The 22,942-nt window shown below is 37.5% G+C and overlaps 1 protein-coding gene across 14 annotated transcripts in view; it reads right to left on the reverse strand.

Moving 5' to 3' along the window:
• ERC1 (ELKS/RAB6-interacting/CAST family member 1) overlaps window positions 1-22,942 on the reverse strand; it is a 273,988-nt gene that overhangs the window by 72,053 nt on the left and 178,993 nt on the right. The window lies entirely within an intron of this gene.

A 22,942-nucleotide genomic window follows, 5' to 3' on the forward strand; every position in this document is an offset into this window, starting at 1 on the left:
TATAACAATGCCCAGGAACGGTGAAATTTTCAGTCTCAGAACCTTCAAACCCACACTGTAGGACAGCTACTGGAGTAACCAGGCTATATGATGTATTCTAGGTTGACTTTTCATTACCTATGCAGAAGGAAATATAAAACTGAGGATCTTTACTGGCAATACTCAACAAAGTTCCTCATGTCATGTTAACCTATTTTAAGTATTTTGTTTTTTTTTCTCTTAATGCTGCCTTTATGATCTTTATGTCATTAAACAAGCTCATATCAGGTCAACAAAATGCTTTCCACTTTAAGAAAGTATAGAAGACAGTTTTGCATTTAAAAAAAGGTAAAAGCACAAGTGAACTTCTGCAAAATCACCTTTGCACATCCAACCAAAGGTGAGGTTTGAAAGTTAGTCCTCTGCACTGTGAAAACAAATACATCAGATACAAGGAATTGCCACTGGAAATATCCTGTTCCTCAGGATTATTTTCTAGATTAAACATTGTTTTATTGATTGATTCTTAAGGATTAAGCCTTCAACTTCCTCATTTGCCTCAAACCACGGTGACCACAACTGGATAATGCAAGCTGTTCCATCCAGTTCCAGAGGGATCATGAATGGCCTCTGAAATACCACATAGGTGAGCCTGGACTGTTGTGATGAGCAAAACCAGGCACTGACAAAATTTGGAGCTAATGGCACTGTAAAGATGGAAGACCTGAAGAGCAGTCAACTTATCAGTCAGTGTAGGGGACTTTGTAAATGACAAAGGACATTTTTGCAATAGGACAGGAGACTCTGTACTGCAAATGCAACTCAATAGAAGAAATTGATCCAGTTATAAATACAGAATCAGATAGTTTTGAGCACATTTTGAAGAGCAGTAGTCTAACATGTTGATTTCTGTGCTAGAATTTGTTTTTCTTCCAGCTAACCTGCATGCAAACATTTTTCTTTTTGAATCAAGGGGCAACAACACTATTAAAACTTATCATTCTGCCTCCTTCTATATGAAGTTCCAAACTTAACTGAAGTTACCAGGGCTACATATTTCCATCATCGATAATAACACCAATATGTGTGAAATTGAAAGTCTACAACTGATTCCTGAACTGGCATAGGAGCTGAGGGCTACGGGTTTAATGTTCCAAAATCAAATAAATTCATATAATGCAGACACAATCAGATCAAGACCTTATATTACATGCCAAGAAACTACAGTATTCAGGATTTTTGTGCATCTCAAAACAAATAAGATACTTCAAGTGGCTCTCTAGGGATATCCTGGTTACTGCATAAAAAGGTGGACCACTTGAATGATTGAATTTATATCTTATCATCAAAATGGCTGCCACCCATACTGATTTTTCTGTCTATTCCTTTCTTACTATTCTTTAAGTAAGTTCACCAAGTTCACTCCCTTGCCATCACATACAACCAAATAATCACTTTCAAGTGCAGTACAAATTCCTATTCAACCCACTATGGCTATCAGAAGACTTCCAGAAATTAGTCTGCTGTCTAAGACAACAGAATTCTAACTAGAACCAGACTGGCATCCATAGCTTGAATGGAAAAAGATTTTCTGAGGCTTGATGCACAAGATAGGGAGTTTTACCAATTTAGAACTACTCTCCTTGAGTTTCAGTTTGTGATTAGGAAGGATATTTCTAGTTAGGGTCATATTACACTCCAAGTTGTGGTAACATCATGCATAAGATGGGGAACAGCAGGTAGGAGAACTTTTCTTATGAACTTCTTGAATAATCTAGTTTCATATGCTACCAGAGAGGTAATACTTCCCAAACACTCTAGAACTCTTAACTGGCGTGCAAATGGAAATTCTTCCATATGTTCAACAATTTTCAGTGAAAATCACACAGCTCAAAATACTGTATATAAGCATCTGAAATACTGCCTGCAGCACCACTTATTTTAAGGATTAAAATTGAATAAATCCAAGGTTGGGCTCGAGTCAATTCTGTAGCCCCTCTGGTATCATGGATATAAATTCTCATGTTATTACATTTCAGCAGATGAAAGGACCTCTGTGATAAACTTTATCACCCTAAAGATGCTGCTTTTAGACATAACTCACATTGTCTTTTGCATACACATAAACAGTAGCAAACAGGATACAGTGGGGAAAGTTCACCCTGCAAAAGCTGAGATGCCTCAATGCTGTAGCCACAAGACAATAAAAGAGATTGGTTGAGATTTTTACAAGTTCTGACAGCCAATTCCACTAGTGCTGGCTGGCTCATAGGATTTAAATATCTGCATCTCAAGTTTTATAACTTGCCTCCCTAAGGAATTACTAAGCTTCTTTCCAGAGACTGTTTAGAAGGGAAACCATTCACTTTGGAAAAGACAGGACTAATGCCCTTACTGTGGGGGCTCTGGTTTTGGCTTAGTCCCCTCTGTTCCCCGTCAGACACAACAAGAGTGAACCTGATTGCTGTGAGTCAACAATTCTAATCCATAAAGTTCAAACATCAGGATTCCAAGGACCAGGCTTCACTCACAAGCATTACCATGTGAGGCTCTTATTTCCTGAAATTAATGGAAAAATCTGAGGTAAAGCACGATAAAGTTACAATAAGGAGGAATGAAAACAGTGATTGCAATTGTAGCAAAAGGCAATCAAACAGATATTTCCATTATAGGGAAACCTGAAGCAAACATAATTTTTAGCTTGCAAAGAATCCCTGTGTGATCAAACTTCTTAAAAGCTGTTTGTAGGCACTTATGAAACAACTCCAAATCTGCTTCCTCCAATCAAATCTTGCTGTTTTCACTAGCAATCAGGGTAATTGAAGCACTCTCAACTCCAACTAACCACTTAGATCTGATCCACTTTGACACTTGATAATATACAGAAGCATTGTAGAAAGAGGCATTAAGAGAAAAAAGATTAAAGCCATATGACAAAAATATTTGTAGATTTTTAGTGTTATCCCACACTCACCTATGGGAGAAGGAGAATTCTGCCACTTGTCTTTTCAGAAAATCACTCCAGGATTTTCTCAGCATTTTCCTTGAACCATGTCACTGACTCCAAATTCATTTGGGCTCAGTGTTGTCTCCTTAATTTCAGTATAGGGATGTAACTCCAGCTGTCCCATGAATTTGGTCTCTTTGTATTTGTTAACTTCACATCATGTAACACGACATTTTCTTTCACAGTCTAAAACTATTCTGCTGACTAATATTCAGTTCCTGTTCCTTAAACAGGTTGATTTTCCCTCATTACCTGCATCTCTGGTTCTCTTCTCATCTGTTATATTCCTCTTTAGATATTTTTTGCATTCTTTAAATTGGTGTTAGTTAATCTGGGCACCAAAAAGAGAAAACATATAATGATTTTTTTTTTTTTGAAAAACACAATCTTTTAAAATTCCCCAGTGTTCTCCAGAATACATTTTGGAATTGCAGCCTTTCACACCTCACTGCCATGTTTTCTCTTGATTGCACTTTTCCAGTTCTATTATAATCTATACTGCAGCCTATTGGTCTGTTCACCTCATATTCTGCCAGCATTGAGAATTATAGTATTAAGGACATTATAGAGCACATCCCTGTCTAATCTCATTCTAATATCCACTTATGGACCTATTGTCCATGAATCTGTTTAAGCCACATTTGATCCTGCTGACACCGTCTCTACAGCACAGACTTGTCTGTGGCCACAACGCCTCAGTACCTGCTGCATGAAGAAGTGCTTTTACGTGTTTTAAACATGTTTTATATATACTACACTTAGCAGAAGAGTGTAGTATATATACTCAGCCTCCTCATGTAGTCCTGACCTCCTGTACCAGCAGCCTTGTCCACATCCGTGCAAGAGTTAAAACCCAATATGATGAATAAATTCCTTCTTCCCATGAAGAAAACATTCTTTTTCACTCAGTAAGTGGCACAGTAGTGCATTAGTAAGCATTGTTATGCTGTCATAACATCCCCCATGAAGAAAATTTGAAAAAAAAAAACATTTGATGCTCTATTGAGTGTCCATGATGAGGTGTTGTCAGTGGAGGAATTGCAGGCGCCTCTGGGAGAAGAGACCAGGGCTGCCCTGTGCTGGACACAGCCAGTTCTTGATGGCTCCAATGGATCCACTGCAAGACACAGCTCAGCCCCTCAGCCAAGTTGCTGTCATCCCTGGGAAAACATATTTTAGAAAGGGCAAAACCTGGAAAGGTGCTGTTTTATTGTTTGACTTAGTTTCTCATTACCCAAACCTTTTCCAATTGGCAATACAATAATTTTCCCCAAGGTGAGTTTGTTTTGCCCATGACAGTAAGCAATCTCCCTGTCTTTATCATGATGCATAAGCCTTCTCATCCTATTTTCTTCTCCTGTTGTATCGAGGAGGGTGAATGAATGAGCAGCTGGGTGGGAGTTTGGCCCTTAGCCAAAGATAGCCCACCATAGACATGTGTTTATGTTCCAAGACTAGCTTAGAAATATAGTTTTAATATGAGAAGGTAAAGTCTCAGTGGAAGTAAGGTTGCACAGTCACATCCCAGAGGTGGCATTTAAAGCTGTTGGTTCTAGCTACGAACTGGGGCTCAGAAGTGGACTTTCTTAACTTTTCAGGTTGGAGGAGAAAAGGATCAGCTTTTATAAAAAGAGACTGACCACAGTCATGAGCATCATGGAAGGTGAAGGGAAAGAACTGTCACCATGCACCCTGGCAGAGAAGGAGAACTGCACTTGGATCAAGCAAGATGCAGCTGATCCTGCAAGGAAGATCAGAGGCACCTGCTCTCCAAAATGAAACTTCCAAGAAGCAATGAGCCAAAGCAGGGAAGTGCAATCAGACAGTTTACTTTTCACCCCCTCTATGTATTCAGCAAGGAAATGTTATTCTCTAAATGCTGCCTCACCTAGCACCTCTGCCATGAAACATACTGAAGACAATGGTGTTAAAAAATTAGCTTCATTTCTAATATGACACAAGGACACAACAATCAACTTTTCAGTTCTAACAAGTACTCCTTTTTTTTTTTTTTTTTTTTTTTTTTTGCCAAAAACATTTCCATGCTTTTTTCCTGCTAAGCCAAAAGCAACAATGATTTTGGCTCTGGGCCATCACTATAATCAGCGACACCAAGAAACTTAATCACAATGGCAGCAATATCAATAAAGCCCTGGAAGAAGCCAAATAAGTTTCTGTACAGCCTTGTTTGAAAGGAAACGTTCCCTAGGCTAAAGTGCTTCCCTTTAGCTCTACACGATGCCACGAAATATGCTCTCACACTATTCAAGTACTTCCTGTGGACAAGCAGCCACCTCGGTTTCTGAGGATGATCTTCCAGGAGAGAAACATTCATGAAACTGCAGTAGATTCATGAAACCAGAGCAGATTAGAATAGTTACTGTTCAGGATTAGCAACTCTGACACACCCTGACTTGTGAGTATAGTCAACAAAAAAAGACAAGGGTGGGAAAAAAAAAGGACTGAATGAAAAATGATTTCTGGGTAGATAATCACTTGTTATTTTCTAATGCATAATCAAGTTTAAAACCAGTGCATTCAGGTTTCCTTGAGAGAAAAAATATGGGAAGCTAAATCTGGGCTGTGAAAGTTTGGGAGTACTCATTAATATAACTTGCTACCTAGAATGCTAAGAGATACTTTTAATTTTTTGTTATAATATACAGGTCTCCTAATTCTCCCAAGAATTAGAAGACCTTACCTGAAGGCTATAAACCCACAAAATACCGAAAACAGAAAGAGACATTAGATAGAAGATAAAACTGATTGTCTTTATGCCCATAGAAGAAATCTGGAGATCACTTTTGATTTTTTTATGTAGTCGTTCCAGTTTCCAGAGTCTGCTTCTCCAAAGACAACATGAGAAGAGGGAGAAGACAAGACTCATAAAGATAATGTGATCAAGATGACATCAGTATCGTTTCGAAATGTACAGGAACAGTTGATTTACTATGGCAAAAATTTCTTTTGTGCCCTCTGTATCAAAATGGTTTGTATTTTAGACATGAATAATAGGTATAGATCACCAACAAGCGAATGGCTTTATTTGAGCAAGGCTCTTGAGGAAGGGGTTCAAGTGGACAGATTACTTTTTGAGATTTATCACTGGGCAGTTATCAACCACATCTCATTTTATCCTAAATGGGGTACATTTTGAACAAATACCCTATCCCCCAAAATAAAAGAATGAGAAAACAGATATACTAATTTTAATTAATTTGAAAACTATGAACTACAACCGTAATGTGCATAAAAGGGACTAATTTCTGGTTTTTGCTGGTCATAAATAACAGCCCATTATGCCAACTGCTTGGTACCTAGTCCAGATATATCAGATTAAAAATAATTCCTTCCTCTCGTGAATCACAACACTCACCTTCCAAACCAGGCACTGTGAAATGAGGGATTCCTTCAGTACCAAAGAAAGTTGTTAGAGCCCAGACTATACCATATGATGGGCCCTGGGACAACCAACAAAGAAGAACAGCTTGCCAATTAAGAAAGGACAGATCTAATCTGAAAGTGGTTAGTTGCTCTGACTGTATAAGCAGGATTATTTGCATTCCCATGTTTTCCTAACATTGCTAAAAGTCTATGTGAACAATGCAGATGAAGTAAGACTTTCAGAAATTCCTGAACTTCTTCCTGTGAATAGAAGTGCATGTAGAGACATCAAATAAATGGTACGAAAATATTTGCTTCAATCCTTCTGACTCCTAACAATTAAACAAGCAAATTAAGGTTTTATAAGGTTTTTACATGGTTCCCAACATCCCTGACACATCCAATCCCACCCACTGCAGTTGTGAAGGCTGAACTTACTAATTTTTCCTTTCTGGATTGGTTTGTACCTCCAAAATATATCACTGCAATTGATGTAGGCACCCCCATGAATGCAGACATTGTTATAGTCACACAGACATACTTATGCAGAGACAGTTTGGGCCTATGGGCTCAGGAAAAGAATCTGTATCAATTTAAGTCATAGTTATAATGACAAAATTGCATTCAGTCTAAGGGTCTCCCTAACGATTGTGCTGACTTAGCCCTTTTTGTTAGGACCAGAAGGGGGGTAGGGGAAGAAACACCTTTTACCAAAACAGTTAAAACGCTATAAAAAAAAGTCTGTGTATGCAGCCCAGGCCTTACAAGGAAGTGTTCTTAAACATTTATTTCTTGAAACACAAGGTTTCAATCAACAGCCACCGGAGACTCTGGGGTCATGATCTTCCCCCTCAATGTTCTGCACAAAGGTCAGAGAGGTTTCCCCTCTGTGAGTGAAGCTGCCTTCCAAACACTTCGACTGCGGAATAAACAGCTTCTAACCCAGCTTGCAAAACTCTGTATTGTTTTCTACAAAACCGACAAACTCTTGCTAAGATATTTCATACTCTCTGCAGACTCTTTACAAATTAAAGGCCTGTAAAATCTTGAACCTTTATTAAGTCTGTCAGCAACAAGTAAGTTGAGAAGAACACCATATGTCACTTTAAGAAGCCCATTGAGTGCCTACACTGCATTCCTCAGCTACCCAACCAGCTTGAAGTGCTTCTTACACCTTGACATGCTAGTATATCCATACTGTGTTAGCACATACATATAATGAACACTCATGCTTGGCATTAGCTGGACTTGCATCAAAAGTAAAATACTGTGAGGTCACAGGGAATCTGGAATATTTTCTGATGAAAGACAGAGGTTTAAAGAAGAAGCAAGTAAAATAATGCTTTGTAGCACCTAAAGCAATGAGGGAAAACACGAAACAATGCCCTTAGGATGTATCTCAAATCCCGATTTGAATATTTCAAGGATTAATTGTTAGGGTCAAAAATGTTAATAAGTGCCACCAAAGGTCAGAACTAAAATAGAAGAGGTATGTTCTGCAGAACTTCAGAAAGTATTTTAAAAGAAGTTACATCTTACTGTGCATTTGATAAACATTCTTGTTTCTGCCACTATCACTATTTGACTGGGCTGCCTGGTGCCTGAACCCTAAAGAGCTGCCATGCTGCAAGGATCACAATAGATATTTCTTTTGCATCTACTGGTGATAAGTTAACGACACTGAAATTTGTCCAGGAACGTATACCTGTTAATTTTGCCTTAGATGGATTCTATTAAAATGTGAAAATCTTGGCAAGGACGGGGGTTAGACTTGCCCAGTCTGGGTCCTTTTCCCACCCAGCCAACAGGGCAGACTTTTTAGTTCATTATCACCTCATCAGTGCTCCTGTCAGCTGCCAGCAGTGAGAACTGGACTAAGCCACTCACTAATTCCTGGCCCTCCCGCCTCCACCGAAGCAGCAGTAAATCCAGAACAGATGGATGCTCTTTAACCCTCTCAATCCAGACACTTACTTTAATCAGTCTAATCAACCCACTCAACTCAGAACAAGGAATGACTGACAAGATGCAGAATGATAGGGGGATTGCAGCTCAGATCCTTAACAGAAAACACCACTGTGCATCTCAGATACTCTGCTGATAAGGGAGGCAGCAGGCCAAAGGCTGTAGGACTCTCACATTAGGAGTAGGACAGACCTTCTATCAAAGAGGGAAAGCTGAAGGGGAACGGATTATAAAGTAAGGGCAAGTTTGTTAAACATTAAGATTTCATCACATTACACAAGGTATGAATGAAGACCAGAAGGCAAGGGTGGCTTTTGGTTTTGCAACTAAAGTTGTAGTTCAGGCCAATCTAACAGCTTACTGTCACAGTCATCTCCTTCCCAGAACACCAGACATAAGTTTCAAACCTTGCCTTGTGTTGTCTGAGACTTAGGATTGCCACCTCAGTGCACTAAGCCAGCAGAAAACTAACTTCAGAAAAATGTTAACATTTTATTGCTAGGTTAGTGTCCTGAATTAGTTCAGTGGAGTTCTATGAGTGCCAGATACAGCATAAGGAGGACCTGAGAGAGGGGAGCAGGACCAGATGGGTTGGTACCTCAGCCTCCTCTGCAGTCAGAGCACAGCTCCTCATGTACCCAAGAATGTATGTTCAGTCTTTGCCTGCAGATCGCAGAGCACAGCTTCACTCATACACTCAGGTAGAACCAGAAATTCCCTGAGAAGCTTAAAATGCTTCTTAAAGGGGATTTTACTGAATCATAATATCAAGAGTAACTCTTCTGTTTATTTTCACATTCATCTATTTCAACAAGACCTAACAACTGGGTAGACAACGGCTGAGTACACTTTAAAGAGAATGACTATTTTTTTTAGATTGTCTGCATGATTTTCTATTCCTGCTATAGAAGACACAAACAAAGAAACAGCATTATAGTGCTCTGGCCTCTCAAATAGCTTTACATACTTATAGGTTTAAAGAAAACTTTCATTGAGTTATGAGAAAAATATGCAAGAAAAAGTAGTTGTATATTCATTTTAGAGTTTGGAAACTTTATAAAGTGACTTGGCTAAGGTAAAATTACACACCCAGAAAAAATTACAAATGCCATTCAGAACAACTACTTTCAGTCTTGCCATTCTGTAGCATCTTACTTATAAAAAAGGAAAGACAAACAGGAACAAAGTCAAAGAGTAGTAACAAAATGATAGTGCATCTGCAAAACCAAAGTGTAAGCTTGGGAAAAATTCTGAAGTGGTGGCTCTGATTAGCACATGGTATAAATTTAGGAGCATCAATGCAGCTTAATCATTCTCCTCTCAACCAGGTTATTTTAACCTCAGAAGTCTTACTTGTGTGATTGCAGCTTCTCTCTTTTGTGCCTTTTCTAGATGCATATAAAATCTTGTAAGGAGCAAGATAATAAAGAAGAGAAATGAAAGTCAATTAGCATCTTGCCCTGTATCATGTAAACAATACCTCCTGTTTACCCCAGGACCTACACAAAACCAGTTTCCTGAACCCAGGAAAGGTTGATAAGCATGACACGAAAAATAAAGCTTCAAAAAAAAATAGTTTTATCACTTTACAATTATGCTTGATTAAACAGTATAAAAACCATCCTGTCCTTGCATCTTTGACAAGAAAAGTGTGCCCTTCTTTTAGCATTTTATTTTTTCATTTATAAGCCATACACACAAATTTTAGGACAAGTCTCTCCAAGTTTTTACATTTATAACTGACAACTTTAACAGCTATAAATGAGGAATATATATAATAACAGCCCAATTATTAACTAACACAATGCATTTAGTGCACATTTTCCTTCACGGAACTGGCTTTCCACTTCTCATTTGTTAAAATTTATAATTTTGCTCCTTAGATAACACAGACCAAAATTTGCAGGATTAGATGGTGGTATGGAATAACAGAACAGCCAGCCTTGTGTGAGCCAGAGAAAGACTGTTTTGGCAATTGGCCAATGAAACCAGAAGTCACTCCCAAACACCTCTAAGGACAACTAAAAAGTTTAGTAATTATTGAAAAACTCATTCAAAGCCAGCTTTTACTTAAGGACAGTAACAGTCCAAACGACAAAAACATAGCTGAGTTTATTCTAACTGTGAAACAGAGTGGCAAAATATTTGTGCATGTGGCTGTTATAATTTTCTGAATTTTCAGTTAGAAGACAATCAAGGACAGCAAAATTATCTAGCAAACCCAGAAAAAAAATATTAGAATTACATTAGGAATCTATTGCTCTTTGCTAAATAAAAACATACTTAAATTACATAAGGACAAAACATTGTTGTGGAGTTTTTTGTTGGTTTTTTTTCAAGTACATAATTCGGCCATGGAATGAACTATCAAAGACACTGTAGTATCCTCAAAGTAGACAGTGAAAGAGTTAGAAACTAGCAATGTTTTAGGAATAAATTATTCAATACGAAAAAGAAACAACTCATTATTAAGATCCTTTCAGCCTCAGTGATTATGACTAACCTATGGTGTGGAATTGGCTCAACTGCAAGTGTTTTGGAACTAATCATTTCAATGCTTATAGGAAAGTACATGATCTGAAACGTCATGGAGACAATGACTCCTAATCCCAACGAGCCTGGGAAGCACTGTGTTCCTGAATAAGAAGCAGAGGACCTTGACTGAGAATATGACTCTTTAGAGCCAGAAGTTCAACGTAAACTATGAGGTCTTACAGCACAGAGTGTATTTACAGTGTCAAATTTTGAGAGATAAGAAGTCATCTTGAAGTGATGCTGAATGTATGCTGAGTGATGCTGAAAAGCTCCCTGACCAGACTGAAGGCTTGTCTCTCTGATGATGATGGGAATTGTGACGATTCAGTTGTTCTTGGTGCCTGCTCTGGAATTCCATTGCCCAAATAATGGTATCTAATGCCACATGAGCTGTCCTAGAATACAAAATACAGGAGGCCAGCAGTGTGACACAGAATATATGGAAGATCCACGCCTCTCTGAAAGAGGCACTTGGAAGCCCACTGGGATAATCTAGTGCACCAGAAGTGGCAATAGACTCCTAGGTTTAGACAACACAGTGTTATTCTCCTTGGAACCAACAATGAAGTCATCAACATGTGTCTCAGAGCTGGAAACGAGCTCCTTTCTTATCCAACATATATCCTGTGTGTAGAATGGTGGAAGTCTTAAAAAATGTTTCTCAGAGTCAAAGGTAAATCAGAGATCATCACTGGTAGGCAGAGATCAAGATTCTGAAGACAAACCAACCAAACAGAAGAAAATGAAGACTTGAGAAACCAAGAAGATGAGAAAGAACCTAATTGTGTATCTCCTGGTCTCTGTCCTATTCAAAACAATTTTCTTTCATGAACAAGAAAATTAATTTTAATATTGCCCTTTAAACAATATTTTAATAACTGCCCTTTATTAATTTGCAATGGAATATTAACTGTATTTATGGCCAAAAAAAAATTACCTCATTTCCTAGCAAATGAACTCTTATATTACAGTGCAAGATACAGTTAAACGACTTGAGCATGGTCTATAAGTCACTACACTACAAACAATCCAGATGATTTTTTCATGCCATTTAAATTTTTCTGTGCTGAGTTTCCCTTATCCCTAAATAAGATAAACACTTATTTTTTTTCAGAGGAATATTTTGAAAATTAGCATGCTATTTGTAACTGCTTTAACATTCACAGGTGGAAAGTGTTATGTAATGTGAAGTATTATAATGAGAACTGAGGACCGGAGCATAAATTGAAACTACAGAAGGCTGCATAATTAAAAAAAAAAATCTATTCCTAGAAGGATCTTAAGGTCATGTGGAGACAAGTTATTGTAACCCATTTGGATCAGCAAACTCCTCTTGTTCATTTAAGATGTAGGTGTGTATTTCCAAATCCCAGCAGACTGCCACCAACCTCAGCTGGAAGTTAGGTAATGAAATACTTCCACTAGGCTATCCTAACTCTTACCTCAAATCAAAACACACAGCTAAGACATAAAATAGAAAAATTTGCAGTGCATGAATTCCAAAGAGGAATGTGACCTTTTTTTGTGTTCCTTCAGTTAATATTTTAAAAAGACTTTTTCTAAGACCTGTAGGATTTCCTTGGGAATAGCACAACTGAAAAAGGCAGATTTTGCCCTTTACAGTTCGTGCTCCAGACCCGCCGCATCAGTACAGAAGATGGGAATGGAAGTTTAACTGAGAATCTGTGACTGTTGGTCACGAGGAGTCAAATTTTCCACCTTTACCAGGCAGGCATTTCCTGATGATGGTCTGCCGATTTATACATAGCTGCTTCAAAACTGACTTGGCAGTGGGAACAGGGGGTAGAGCAACTCTGAAAGAAGAGCTGAGGGTTTTATTTCACACCTCAGACTATAATCTGACAGCTCTTAAACAAGTATTCCTACCTTGCAAAGACATCAAATTTTCATTAAATCCCTAACCTGCTAAGAAACTTATAGAGCTTATCAGAGTCCACAGAAAATTAATTACACTTATTTAAAAAATAAAAATGACCCATACTCTAGGCAGATAAAAAACCCCAAGTGATTCATGCCCGTTGCACCCATGTGAGTTTCTGTACCAGAAGAATGTGTAACCAGAACTATGCTAAGGTAGGTGTACATTAAAAAGCACAAGACATAACTTTATGCAATTTACATATTAATTCCACATTGCTATTTTAAGTTAGTAAAAAGAAAATGAAAGTATAATAGAGATCTATTAAAAAAGATAGTGCATCTCCCATATATGGGAATAAAGCTTTTATGGTTTTTGTACCGCTGAGATGAAAATCATATGGTTGCCCAGTGCAATTTCTGTCCCTCTAAAATTAGTTTCATTAAAGATCTACAAGTTCTGTTTCAGAAACAGGGAACAAAAGATGCATTTCTTACACTTAACTGCATATAAGTTGCATTGAGATCATATTTACCTATAAAATGAAACAAGAAATTCAGTATCTGTATAAATTATGTACTTTAGACAATGGGGATGTATCCATACATGTCACAAAGTTATGTGGAGCACCCTGTCTCCCCAAAACAAGGGCACAAAATCTATAGATAAAGGTACTGTCAGCTATAGCATCTTTAGGCATCCCTGACTGTACTTCTCAACTTCCCACACAGAGGAATTGCTACTCCCATGCTCCATGTTGCAACGGAGGTGAAAGCTGCAGCAGTTGAGAGCACTGGAGTGAAGCCTTGGTGAGACATTGCTCAAAGGGGCTGTGCATGACCCCAGTGCATTGCTCTAGTCCACAGGCTTCTTCTGTTTGGGCCAAATGCCACACTGACACACTCTGCAGCTCAGCACCAAACACCTTTTCCATTCTCCAACAGTTTACTTGCATTTCTGCGTAAGTGCTGGTTTCTTCTGGCTCCAAAGACAGCCTCACCTGCAGGGTTTCATTTTTCTGTTCGACACCTTGCTGTTGATTTTCCCTTACTGCACAAAAGAACTTGCTCCAGTGCCTCTTTCACAACTGCTTCTTTGTAGTAAGTGAAAGTCTTAATAATAGTATTTTGATTGTAGAGTTGATTAATTTTGACTTTGTCTAATTTGTGACCTTTACTGAGATCTTTGGGGCTGGGAATTAGAGAGCAACACTGTACCACTGTACTTTGGACATAGGGGTTTGCCAACTTATTTCTTGCCTCATTTGTCATAAAACCTATGAAATTGCAGTCCAAAGCCAGTTTCGTATTTTTAAAGGCAGGGCAAAAATGTATTTGTTTTTCTTCTAAATTAACATCTCCTGGCTAAATTAATCTAGTTTTTCAAAGTCAAAACCAAAGCCCTCACTAACAGTGAGACTAGCGAGCAAGACAAATCCAAAGATCAGCTTAGAAAAAAGGAACAGACTAGTTCTCTCCAATTACAGCACTAAAGTGATAAGAAATGAATACTCAACTTTAGGTATAGACATAGCATTATAAAGAAAAAAATGAGAATGTAGAAAGGATCTGTATGGGAACATGACAGAAGACAGAAATAAATGAAGTATGTACCTTACATGCACAACATCTCCTATTAAACATTTGTGTCTCAGTTAAGACAACAAAAAAATCTACAAACCAGTATCTTCAGATTTTAATTCCTGACATCACTGAAGTTCTGTGGCCATGGATGAACGAGTCACTTCATGTTTTTCATTTCAGTTTACTTCTTTGAGGAACAACAATAGCATTTCTCAATTTTTATAAAAAAGAAGGCTTTAAAATGTAAGATCCTTCAATGAAAAGAACTAGTTCTGCAAAGTACTATTAATAATTGCATTATTTTTGAAGGAAATGTAGCTAGCTGAGTTCATAAAGCCTTTTTCCAGAACAGAAGGTATCCTTCTCATTCTTTATAATCTAACCAGACCTAACCCTTTCAGGTTTCCTGCCTACTGAGGGCTTGAAAGGCAGAAGAACACCGCAGCTACTTTGAATCAACAAATTGAATGATGTTTATTTCTTGCAATAAAGAAAAAGTTTCCTTTGCATGAAGAATACTCAACATGAATTACCTACAAAAGCAAAATATCTCTTTAGAAATTGAATCTGCAAGCCAAAGATGGTATTAAGAGAGAAACAAGCCCACATTACACTTAGAACAAGCTCAAGCATATAATATATTTTTACAAGACACATTTTTGGTTCTTACAGACATTCATTAAGGAAAGTATATGACCTGTGCTGAAAAATCACAAAAACCTGCAAGATAACACACTCTCCATCCTCAACTTAATCTAAACTATTCCTAAAGCATGACCAACTGTATTTCAGGTATTTGTGATACGTTTGACTGTAAAAACTTCTCTAGAACCTCTCTTCACTTTATTGAGATAATTTTGAATTTTCACCTTGTTCTCCAAAACGCCTGAACACTCACCATAGTATTTTGGCAACACATACCCTTTGGCTTTGGCTTGCCATCTGCTTCATTTATGGACAATCTGAACAGCAACAGAGCTGGGAGAGACCTCTAAGAATATCATGTAACAATAGGTTTCCATTTCAACAAGGAATTACTAATTATTCTTTTCCAGCTACTTGCTTATTCACTTTTCAGTGATTTAATTCCGAATATAATCACTACTGTGTTGATGAGACAGTTCTGTGAGACAATTACAAAATCCTCCTGAGATCAAAACTACTGTATTACCTGATTGATTTGTCATGACTTAGTCTCAACAAGTTCTCTGTTAACACTTAACTATTTTCTAAGCATTTATGAATAATATTTTTGACCATTTACTCCAATCCCTTTCTAGTAACTGCAAGTTGGCTGATGATCCCTGGCTACTCAAAGCTACTTGCAGTTGTCATCTCTTCATAACAGTATCAGTGGCCTTAAATCTTTATTCATGAAATTAAACTAAATCATCAAACTAGTCGATTCTTAGGTTGTATAGCAAACACAAATTATATAATTCAGATTAATCTCATATGCAAAACTTGATTCCTAGATTACATACTGGAAATAAACTAGTGTGATCCTTTAGTTTTTCAGCTCAACATCAATTTTAAAGCTGGAAAATGCCAGAGGACTGAAAAAGTGCTAGAGGTCTACAGAAAGCTATAGCCATATATTTAGTGCTTGAGGAAGGGCTATAAAAGGGGCTTTGGGGAACACCAAATATAACATTGGTCAAATGATTTTTCAGTCTTCCCTACAATTCTGTATGTACCAGTTCCTGCTACCAGGAAGACAGTTCTCTTTATCCTGTAATCTGCATAAACTGGGGAGAAGTGACTTAATAGCTATGACAGCATCACATCTTAAAGAAAGACACTTTTACAGTGCTTAATGTCATCTTTTAGGATTTCTAAGTAAACAATTCTGGTCATTTTTCATGTTTTTAACTCTGGTTCCATGTGAGCAGTTGCACTGCACACAAGATATCATCAGACAAACCCAAACCAACAAGTCCCAAATCCTCTTGCTATGGAGTTTTCGCATAAATTCCACTGACTTGAAGATAGTTTTTTATTTTGCCTAAAAGAACTCAAAAGTATTGTTTGGAGAGGGTGGAAAACAAAAAAAGATAAAATTAATATTTCCATACAGTATAAAGACAAAGAGTGTAGGGAATGCCACAACTTGACTAACTTTTTCCAATTTTTCTTACCCAACTCCCACTTGTCCTTCAGGATAGTAGGGAAGCAATTACTTGCTTCAGAGGTTATTCCTGTGATTAAAGCAAATTGACCTGACTTTCAAAAGAGGAATTTCTGTTCCACTCCAGAAAACAGACTGAAGTTAATCTTTGCCTTACCTACATCCTGCAAAGGTACAGTGTAATTTTAAAAACAATAAAAGAATGACTTGCATATGCAGTGGCCATATGAGCACATCTAACCTTTGAGATTTCCCTCCTTGTATTCTGAACTATGTTGACGATGTCCGGATGGGATTTACAATGGCTCAAAGCTACTATTGTTCACACTACATTAAATCCACAATATATGCAATGAGATACCATAATATTTTCACTTGCAACTTCTATTAACCCACAACTTGACTTTATTTAATGAAATATGTAGTGCTCACAGAGTTGATTTATATGCATTACTACTTACAGTTCACGTTCATAAAAGAGGAAAAAGCACCCTGAGGAACTCATGGTTCTTTTGACTTTAACAGAAAGTAAAAAGTGCCTGATTTGGTTTAGCTCAGTAACACCCCTGGAAGCCCCAGAATCTTATAGCTGGATTAGGGATGGCGACAGGAATCACTGATGCAGCTGAAACAGCCAGCAACAGGCAATGCACTATTGCTATGAACCCTGAGCCAAAATACGCCTGCATATTTTAAAACAAAAATCACAGTCATATTTATGCTTCCTGCATATAAGAAGTATATACAAACAATTAAAATGGCCTGGAAATCTACTTTTGTCAAGTGTTGTTCTAGAAATGTGGACTGGAGGATTCATAATTCCAAGGGAAAAATACACAGATTTTCTTGAATGGATCAAGTTTTACTTCTGACAGAACTTCTGAGTGTATTTAGTTATAGAAAGTAAAGGCATACAGAATTAGCTAGCAGAAGACAGTATATTGGTGCCCTTAGAGCTATCTTACAAGCAAACTGTCCTATATACTAGTCAAAATAAAACCATTGCTCTTTATTCCTCTACCGGTTTAACACTGAGTTAACTGAGTAATTAGATCTAGAAAAAAACCATAATTTTTCTTATTCTTTTAGATAAGATGATCTGCATGCAGGTTATGGTAAAAACAAACTTTTCCCAAACCAACACCCTTTGAGTAGTAAAGAACATGAAGAAATTTTATCTTGTGCTGCACCTGCTCTCTAAGACTGTTTGCAGTAAGGAACTAGCAAACTGAGAAAAGACAAGAAAGGTATTAATTCACTGGTGTCAGGAGTGTGTAAGCCTAAAAAAAATCATACATTTTAGTAGGCTGGGTATATATGCCAAGATCTCTATTGATGACATTTTTCATGGCAATTTCTGTGAGAATGCTGCAATCTATTAAAAGAAAAGAAAAACATGACAAAACCTCTGCATTCTTAACACTGAGTCTACATGCTATATTTTTCACATTCTCACTTGAAAGAGGTCTAATTTCCTTTCACCATCCAGAAAACTAGGCTACCAAAGGGATCACTTACACTTAAATCAGTCCTTGGAAAACATATCCAGAAAAAAAAACCCTCTCCTATGTAAAGGCATGGAAACAACAGCATAGTGTAGCTAAATTATCCAGGAGTTAATGACTGGACCTCGTGTTCCCAGCTCCTCCCTACAACATCAATAGACTTAGAAATTACAGAGTGGAGCAAACTGCTTTAACACCACCTGGTGTACTTTTCAGCAGTTGGTCTTGCTTCCAGGCCTGTCATGGCTCATTAAGATAGTATAGTACTTTCTCTCTGCAAGACTGTTCTCAGGGACCACAGAATTTGAGATAAAATGAGATATGGAGGTTTTATCACAAGACAGAACAGGACTGTGACATATCGTGCCAAGGTTTTAGTATCTGAGAAAGCTACAGAAGAAAACGTTTTTCAAGGCAGGTGAAGAGTAACAACAAACCAGTTATAAAAGATAAATATAACTTCCCAATACTTAAAGAATCAGAGTAAGCCACAACAACCTAATTCTGTGTGTGCTCATATGGGGCACTTTATTTACACAGGCTTTGCTAAAGGTTCATGTCTTTGCTTTGCAGTTTCATCTTTCTGTGAAACTTCGAGATCCAAGTTCAACAGTTCTCTCACCTATGTGAATCATTTGATCGACCAGTTTAGTGCTGTTGACTGAAAATGGGTTAAACTTTTCTGCTTATTTCCCTGATTCAGGCTCTCTACTATCAGTTGCACTGAAAATGAAATGTCAGGTTGTCTCTAATGCTGCCATAACGCTCTCGTCCCAGAGTGCTCAAAGGCTCACTGACAAAGGCAGGAGGACAGAAGGGATAATTCCTTCCTGACAGAAAGGCTTCATTCCTTAATTGCCAAGAGAAAAAAAGTGCAAAGGAGATTACGCTTTCTCTCACATTTTCACCTGAATTAAAAAAAATAATAGCAGAAGACACCAAATTTGAGGGTTAACCAAGATCTACAACTACATTTATGAAAAGCCCAATGTTTCATTACAGTGAAAACTGAGGAGTTAGCAAAAAAAAAAATAATTATGGTCTTTAAATAAACTTTAACCTTAGAAGACACACAACATCTACATGCTGTATTTCAGCTTTCCTATTGGATTCTGTGAGAATTTGAGATTAACAGCAGTTCCAAGGTCAGTTTATTTCAAATTATTTAAGTGTGATGTCTGTATTGTTCCTTAATTAGAAATTTACTATTTTTAACATTTCAGACTAGTGCAACTGAAGTTTTTACAATTTAACTGGGTGACGATAGAGAATTAAAACAAACATATGTAATTAAATATCTTATGCTTGAAAATTAAAAAGGACAAAACAACTGCAGTAGGATATTAGTGTGTTCATTTTCACTGTGTGCCCTGTAAAAGACTTTTAAAAAAAGAAAACACCTAAGCTAACAGAAGAAAAAAAGGGACTGACGCAGATGCACTTGTTCAGCTCTGCCCCAGACAGTGAATCCTATGGACACGGAGTGCCCCCTGTGGGACTTCAGCTTATTTAATTTCACCCAAAGTAATTACAGGAGATGTTTTGGTACCACTGCTGCAATCACGTGATGGCCTGATACACCAAGTGACCACAGACCTTGTAAGTCCAGTTCAGTATGACAAAGAGCTTGTGTTGGGCCTAGAATTCCATACCTTGCAGATGCAAGGTTAACATGTTACTGCTTTGTGGCACTGACAACAAATGCAGTGATTTCCAATCACAGAGACAACTGTTCATAGTTGTTATAGAACATACACGCACTTCTGCAAGCAGGAATCACTTCTGCTCTGGAGAACTGTTGTTAAACCATATACATAAACCACAACCTCTTTAATGACAAAAAAAAAATTCTTTAATTTCCAAGAAGACAACTGCTGATGAGCTGACAAGTTATTGTTGGATGGTCATTGATACTTTTTTTTTTCTGGTTCTGTTCACCATGGGTGCGTGCAACCTGAAATATTTTTGTTTGGTTAAACTGTTTGCAGGGTTTGAAATTACTTCACACCTCATCTTGGATCAACTGAAATGACTTTTCTGGCAAATAAACTGTGTCAATTAATCAGTTTCTTTTGGACTACTTTCAATTTCAACGTCATACTCGTACCTCCAGACAATGCTGCTTTATTGTTGAGGAGATGAACTTTTCAGAAGATAAACAACCTCAGCTTCCACTGACTTAATTTCAGTTGTGAGTGTTCGAGTGTGCATGTTTGTATTTTTCTCATCTGATAGCCAGAAAATGAACACATGGACTTATCAACCATCCACCAGATACTTGTAAATCGCATCATGCAAGAAAACTGTAGCAGAGATATGGGTGAACAGTCTTCCTGCATAGCACTGCCTAGGTTGGCATCTTATTTTTATTAGTAGCCCTCCTGTAGCTCTCAGCAGGCCTTCCAAGTCCGAGATGAAAAAAGGGAGGCATACAATAAACAGCCTCATTAAGCTACACAGGCCTGGTTCATCTCTGATCGCCGCCTACACTCTGTATCAAACGAAACACTATCTGTGGGATGAATTCATGTAATTAGAAACTACTGTGATAAATATTCAGAAAACCACTCAAGTACAGTCACAAAAGAAATCAAACGATGTTTTCTGACAGCTTGGGTTTGAAACATGAATTATTTTCTATTATAACAATTTATTCATCTGTAATATCCTTGATTATTTTTCAAGAAACAAGAGGACAGTAAATTATTCTCAGACAAGTAATAATCTTTCTGTTGTGAGCCAGCAGGATGAAGGATTCAACTCTGAAGCGCCAACTACATTATGTAAGTCTGCATACCTTGAATTATAGGGCTAGCAGCAATTGCAATTAGCAAGAGAAGGCATAATTCAGGAAAGGGCTGTTGGACAGTTTTCCAGGTCTGAAAGAACAGATTGAGAAATGCTCCAACTGGGACTTTTCAATCCTAAAGCAGATGATTAGGAAGAACCTTCTGGTCCTTCTGACCATAACAAAAGCCCTGCCTAGTAAAAAAAAAAATATAAATAAATAAAAAATTCCCTCTTTCCATGCAGACACAGTGTCTGTTCCCCTTCCCTATAAGTGCAGTGTCCGCTGCTCCAGATTTGGCAATTGCATGAGTTCGGCCTCAGATTAGACTGTTTGTGCTCGGTTATTTTCACACACTGCCAAAATTTGCTGACAACACCAGGAGAAAAAAAAAAGGAAAGGAAAACTGGTGATTTTCAACAGTTTATAACTCAGCTCAGTCTAAGCAGGTTTTTACGGGACAAAGAACAGAGATTTCTCTGTAGACAGCACTTTATTCCTGCCTAATTTAAAAGATTTGCTGTGAATGATGGAAACATTAGAACTTCTTAAAGAAAACATAACAAAACAAAAATCCTAGCAGTTCACTAGTATTTCTTTACAGTAGATCGGGTTTGGTGATATAAATAGAGACCATTATCTACCTCTCTCATAATTATTTGCAATGAAGTTTTTTTAAAGGAAAATGAAAATATTAGACTTAAAGGAAGAGGGCTTCCAAATACATAGTATTTCTTTAAGGATTGAAATTTCTTGCTTGGAATAATTCACACTTGAGCTACTCTAGTGCCACAGTATTCCCTAAGGAGTGTGAAATGATCTTCTCAGGGTTACAGAGTCAGTAGTAAACACAAGTTCTACTCTAAGAAACAGTATTTTAAACATATATTTTCACTAACATAATATCTAACAACTTCCCATCAAAACCCAAAGGTAACTTTCTGGAGTCCCCTTGTTGCTTTAACACTTTCTTTCAGTCCATATCTAGAATATCCTAAAGCTGCACTTCCTAAGCTATTTTTCTTGTCTGTTCCCCAGCCCCACTAGCTGACTCCAGGGCCCAGCCTGTTAAATCTGCTCCTCTATCAAATCTCAAATTTAATCAGTGCTGCTTTTGAGCACCTCAAACTTTTCCCAGTAAAGCATGCCCTACAACCTGGGAAATAAAACTGTATCTTTGAACACTATCTGTACAATAGCTATTGTTTTTTGTTAAGAACACTAAAAGCAGCGAATTGCTTCACAAAATTGACCACTCATTCAATTACTGTTATTTTTTGAGCTGAAATAGTAGGAAATACTTTAACAACATGAGAAACTTTTTGGAAAACTAGAAAACAGAAAACAAGAATGGTTTTCATAAAAGGCATAGGCTGGGAAAGCAGGGCAATGAAGAATATACTGGAGTTTCTGTATATAAAAATAAGATATTTAATTGACTGGGAGTCCTCAGCAGAGACTTGTTTGCAACAGAACCTCATGGTGAGGGTCAGTTTTTGAAGTTTGGATGCCTTTGGCAGCTTTATAGAACTTTAAGACAGAACAGCTATGACTAAAACACACTCAGCTAGTTAACTATACAAACATAATGTTTTTTCCATCTTTCTCTCCATGTGCTGACAGCATTACCATTCTCTCCAGCATTCTTCTTCCTTCTGAGGTACAATGGATCTACCAGTTCATGCAGTTCCTGATACTACATTTCAGTACAACGACTTTCCAACAATAACTTACACAGCTAAGAGAGGTCATCATTTAGAAGTGAGTAGTTATATTAAAGGATCTACACAATTCCAAATACATTTCAGGATATACTGTACACTATGTGTATATTTTAATGAGAAGGTTTGGCAGAGCAGTTTGGCAGAAGAAAATGCTGTCAAGTGATTGGATATGGGATACATCTCCAGTTGCTTTGGATTCCCACATCACCTTAAGAGCTATTCTTCCCACCCCCCACCCCCCCCAACTCTCAAGGCAGTCAAATTTATAGCTCAATAAAATTTTTTATTAAAAATACAAAGTGTGGCTTTTAAGTACTGTAGTCTTCCAACATCCTTACGCCAGGTCTAGATCAGACTGTTGTAGCAGAATATGAAGCTGGGGAGGCTTGGCTCACTTTATACAGCACTCCTAAGTTAGAATTTCAAGATCTAAGCCACCTCTTTCCATTTTGTAACAGCTGTTTT

This window comes from Pseudopipra pipra, chromosome 5 (assembly GCF_036250125.1).
Source record: "Pseudopipra pipra isolate bDixPip1 chromosome 5, bDixPip1.hap1, whole genome shotgun sequence".
NCBI lineage: Eukaryota > Metazoa > Chordata > Aves > Passeriformes > Pipridae > Pseudopipra > Pseudopipra pipra.